We start from the raw sequence: 5817 nt of genomic DNA, 5'->3' as shown, positions 1-5817 counted from the left end.
AGCATCAAGCTCTGCATTTTAAAGTCAAAAGTATATTTGAAAGTGATCCTTTTGGGAGAAGAAACATCCTAAATGGCCTGCAGAACTGCCCCTCTGTCCCCTCCCCTATTCTTTTCCTCCCCTGCAACCTTTTGTAAATGACTTACTATTTTAAGCAAAGAGTTAAGTTGAAAGGAATAGGCGCGAAACACGGATGAAGTTAATTTTATTATTTTTTAACGATTTTTTAGAAATTTATTTATTGGGCGCCTGGGTGGCTCAGTCATTAAGCATCTGCCTTCGGCTCAGGTCATGATCCCAGGGTGCTGGGATCGAGTCCCGCATCGGGCTCCCTGCTCGGCAGGAAGCCTGCTTCTCCCTCTCCCACTCCCCCTCCCCCTGCTTGTGTTCCTGCTCTCGCTATCAATCTCTGTCAAATAAATAAATAAATCTTAAAAAAAAAAATAAAATTTATTTATTGAGAGAGAGAGAGAATGACAGAGAGCATGAGAGGGAGGAGGGTCAGAGGGAGAAGTAGACTCCCTGCTGAGCAGGGAGCCCGATGCGGGACTCCATCCTGGGACTCCAGGATCATGACCTGAGCCGAAGGCAGTTGCCCAACCAACTGAGCCAACCAGGCACCCCGAAATTAATTTTATCCTGAGTGGATCATTGTGGGTCCTTAAAAGCTATGAAACCAAGGACCCTCTGTGTCTGCTGGTACGCACTCTAGCTAGACCCAGTGTTGAAGACACTTGTCCCCTTTTTCCTATTCCCCATAAATCCGTTTGGGGGTTTTGTTTTTGTTTCTAACATTTGCTGATACTCTGATGGGAAAAATTATTTCCACTCACTTCTCGAAATGTCCCGAGTTAATTGACATATCAGAGACCAATAATATCTTCATCTTCATTTTTCTCACATGGCGAAGACCCCTGAGAAGAAGAGGAGACGCTCATGGAATTTAAGATTGCTGCTCTTTGGGATTGCGCAGGCCAGTGAAATAGGGGGGAAATCGGAGGGGATGGCTTAGGTGGCCAATTTTCTATTTTTATCAAGTAAGGAGGATTAACAACGGCACAATAAATATCTTTCACATCCACATGGCATTTTGCACTCTTAAAATGTTTACTTGTTGATTTGCTATCTACTCTTACAATATTTAAAAAAGGGGAAATCATGGCTCCTACAAATAGAAAAGGACATGTGTCAAAGATTTTACTAACAGATTTACCGCCGATTCAAAGGAGAATCACCCCCCCAAAAGCAGGAAATCAGGAATATCGAAGTGAATTTACAAATAGGTGGAAAATGTAGTCAGGATCCACAGGGCAATAATCACTTGCATTCCACTGGATAAAATTCATTTGCATTTCTATGGGCAAGAGTCATGTGTATTATGGTTGTTTCTCAACAGAGTTGGGAAATAGCTCAAAGACAATGAAAGGCACAGGTAGCTTCCAGAAACCTGGACACCAGGGAGCTGGGAATGTATGTGCCTGTTAACCGTATCCCCAGTACCCTGAACTTTGTAGGTCCTCACTGAAGATAACTTGAATGAATGAATGTTCTGTGGAATGTTCCCTAAACTTCCTGTGTCTTTTTGGAGGTAAAAATAGTACCATACAAACCAAATGGTATTATTAAATCCTAGGTAGATACTGTTGCTTCTGGACTCTTAAGGAGTTCTTATTTTTAAAAAGGGTTCTGTGTGTATGTGGGGGGAGCGGGAAATGGGACGGGGGAGGGTGAGATTAGTGTTAGAGACACAGTCTTGCTAGAGGTTTAAAAATTATTTAACCTCGCATTCTAGCCTGGTGGGTCTCAACCAAGGACAATTTTGCCCTCCAGGACATTTCACAATATCTGAAGACATCTGTGGTTGTCACAACTGGGAGCAGGGAGGCGACCTGCAGCTGGCTTGTAGAGAGAGACCAGGGATACTGCTATAAACATCTTACAATGCACAGGAAAGCCCCCAGGATAAAGGACCATTCAGTCCAAATGTCAAGAGCACCCAGGTTGAGCAACTCTGCTCTAGGGAACACCTAGAGCATTCACCCAAAATCATTCAGAGAGAATATTCCAGGCACCCAAAGATCTTCATTTCTTCCCCCCATAGCTGGAGTTTACCCAAAAGATTTGTAATAACTCTTGAGTTCCTGGGGCACCTGGGTGGCTCAATTGGTTAAGCATGTGACTCTTGACTTAGGCTCAGGTCATGATCTCAGGGTCGTGAGTTCGAGCCCCATGTTGCGCTCCATGCTCAGCGGGGTGGGGGGGGGGTCTACTTGAGAGTCTCTCTCTCTCTCTCCCTCTGCCCCTCCCCCAATCAAGCTCTCTCTTTCTCTCTCTCTCTCTTTTTTAAGATTTTATTTATTTATTCGAGAGAGAGAGACACAGCAGGAGAGGGAACACAAGCAGGGGGAGTGGGAGAGGGAGAAGCAGGCTTCCCGCTGAGCAGGGAGCCCGATGCGGGGCTCGATCCCAGGACCCTGGGACCATGACCCAAGCCGAAGGCAGACGCTTAACCGACTGAGCCACCCAGGCGCCCCATAAATAAATAAATCTTAAGAAAGTAATAATAATTCTGAGTTCCCATGTTCCATGCCTCCCTTTCATCTGTGCTAGTGCCCTTGACCTCTTGTCTACTTACTGCCAACGTGCTAGAAACAGCAAGAGCCAGCTTGGAGATGGATGTAAACAAGGCTTCAAGGTGGGTTGTACCGAGATCTCGAAATAGATCATGGCCTCAGCCTACCACCTGTTGGTAAGATTGGGCAGCCTCTGTGCACCTCAGTGTATGTGTTTTCTGCAAAGCAGGGGCTGGACTAGGTTGGCTTATCTGTTAAAGACCTTTCTGTTGCAGATATCGGTACCAGGAGCTTCTTATACTCAGGGCCTGCTGGGTGGAGAGGGCTCTCAAGGGTCCCTGAACGAGACTGCAAGTAGAACCCCGAGGTGACCATTCCCAGAACCACGGAGAGAAGGCAAGGCCGGGCCAGGAGGAGAGAAGTGGTGTCCTCCTGAGTGGGACCCCCAGTTACCCACCCAGCCAATCACTGCCCTGTCCTAGCCCAGCTCTTCTCCTGGCCCCTAGCACTACGCTCAAAGGCCCCATGGGCCTCTCTCCCGCCTCATGCATCTAGATCTCTCTCAAGATGAGATAAAAGCTTTTAAGTGCCTCTCTTCCTGAGGGATTGCCTTGCTCGAAGTCTTTTGAGAAGTGTCTTATCCAATGCTTATAAAATTGTACTGGAAAAAAAAATTTAGAAAATACAAAAACAATAAAAATATCCCTCTTTTCACATGAAAATGTTATTACCTTTGGAGAGTAAGAGGGGGCTCCTTGGTCTTTTAAAAAATTATTCATTTAGGGGCACCTGACTGGTTCAGTTGGAAGAGCATATGACTCTTGACCTCAGGGTCGTGAGTTTGAGCCTCACGTTGGGTGTAGAGATCACTAAAAAAAAAACTTTAAAAAGATAAATTAAAAAATAAATGATTATTTATGTAAAAACATTGTAAAAGTGATACATGTTTACTAAAGAAAAAATAAAAAAGAGTAGATTAAAAATAAGGAAAATTCTAAGATCCACGTGGATGGACCACCCTCATGCAAGATGTTAACAACAAGGGGACTGCTGAGTTTGGGGTGCGGGTGAGGTGGAGTAGATTTGGGGTGGGTGTATGGAGCTCTTGCTACTATCTGATCAAGTCTTCTGTAAATCCCAAACTACCCAAAAAAATAGTCTATAAACTATATTTTAAATATCTACCTAGAATCTTTTTGTCCAGAGACGACCAATGGATAAATACTATGGTGGTGGTTCTTTAGGGAAAAATAAGAATATTCCTGGTAGTCGGGGGAGGAGGAATTGTAGGAGCTTCCGTTCCACGTGCCTGCATTGAGCTAAGGGCTCCCAGTTCCCATGACTGCACTGAACTCTTACAACTCGGTAATAACGAGCGTTACAGAGTGCTTCCTCTGCGTAGCCATTCTTCCAATTGTTTTACATTTACCATGAACTCATTTAAATCTTCCAACAATCCTTTTTTTTTTTTTTTAAGATTTTATTTATTTATTTGACACAGAGAAAGAGAGGGAGAGAGGAAGCACAAACGGGGAGTGGCAGGCAGGGGAGAAGCAGACTTCCCGCGCTGAGCAGGGAGCCCAATGGGGGACTCGATCCCAGGACCCTGGGATCATGACCTGAGCCAAAGGCAGCCGCTTAACCGACTGAGCCACCCAGGTGCCCCAACCTTCCAACAGTCCCGTGAGGCTGGCACTATCCCCACTTTACAGATGAGGACACTGAGGTCTGGCCGTTTGTAAGTTGTCTCGGAAAGTGATGTGGGATCTCTGATGACAGAGCCACTGTTCTTATTCCAGCTTTTAGAAGAAGAGAGCACAGTCTGATGATGGTGGCCACAGATGGGTTCCACAAGGGCCGAAGGGAGCTTGGAGCAAAGGGTCACAATCTCTGGTCTTTTCTGTCGGCCTGTGTGGGAATGGAGTGGAGAAAAGTGTCTGGGGTTTGCAGCTGATGTGAGGTGGGTGGGGCTTAAGGGGGACTTCCAGGGGAGCAGGTGGGAGAGGGTGGGGCCTACTTTGATGCCCTAATCAGGGCATCCAGGTGTCTCCATTTCCTCTACTCAACAAGCATTTACTGAGTGTTGACTGTGTGCCACCCCATGTGTTCAGCACCGTGGCAGACAGGAGAGAAAGCAGAAAGCAAAGCAGACCGGCTCTGTTAGCCAAACAATGCTCTTTTCCCTTCCCAGGTGCAATGCAGCAATTCTAATTGTATGCTTCTTTTCTTGGGGGACTTCATTGTGACAGGACATAAGTCACACTTTTCCGTTTGGGATTGGCTTTCCTTCATGAAGGGTCTCAGGCTCAGATACCTGGTGGCTCACAGCAAACATATTAAAAGGCACCCATACTCCACGTGAAATATATTAGGTGTCTACTTAAAACTTTGCTTTAGTTACAGGAGGTTAGTTTATAGGGTTTTACACTTTAAGACTCTTCAATTACATATAGATTTTTAATTTCACCCCTCCTGACTTTTCCTTCTGTCACGACCACTCATTTCCTTCCTGTTCTCAAAGCTTTAACAGGCCCTTGAAAGTTAATGGATCCTAGACACTGTGTGGGAGTGTGTGAGCAAGTAAGTGTGGATGTGGGTCTGGGTGGAGGAGTCAGGTGTGTGTGTGAGATTCTCAGCATGTTTGAATGTGTGTGAGTGACTGAGAGGGCAACTGTAAGCCCCAGAGGTGGCTGAGGGAGAGAATGAGTGTGTGCACGTGTGTGTGTGACTGTGAATCCCAGGGATCCAGGTGGGAGAGTGAGGGTGGATGAGGGGGACTGAAAGTGGAGTGAGGTAGGGCGTTTATCACTGTGCGATTGTGATTCTGGGGCACACGTGTGTGAGGCCTAAGATTCAGATGGGTAGATGAGGGGGACCAGTGGGGGGCGAGTGTGGTAGGGTGTCCAGGTGTGTCATCGGGGATGTCAGGGGGTGAGGTGGCAGGGTGTGTGTGTGCAGGTGTGCATGTGTGATTGTGGGTGGCAGGGTGCGCATGTGGTCGTGAATGGGGAGGACGATGGGGAACAAGCCGGTGAGAATGAGTGCGTGTCTGCAGGGCTCGAGTGTGAAAGTGCATGCTGGTGCCAGCGCGACCACGAGAGGAAATGCCCGCGGTGGGACAGGGGAGCGCGGCCGGGTGCGTGCGTGTGCCGGCGGTGAGCGGCGGCTGGCGGGGCGGCCGGCGGGCGCGCGCGCGCGCACGGCGGGGCGTGGGCGGGGGACGCGCGCCCACCCGGCCACGCGT

The sequence above is a fragment of the Neomonachus schauinslandi genome, chromosome 10 (genome assembly GCF_002201575.2).
Source record: "Neomonachus schauinslandi chromosome 10, ASM220157v2, whole genome shotgun sequence".
NCBI classification, from domain to species: domain Eukaryota; kingdom Metazoa; phylum Chordata; class Mammalia; order Carnivora; family Phocidae; genus Neomonachus; species Neomonachus schauinslandi.
This window is presented reverse-complemented; position numbering follows the sequence as displayed.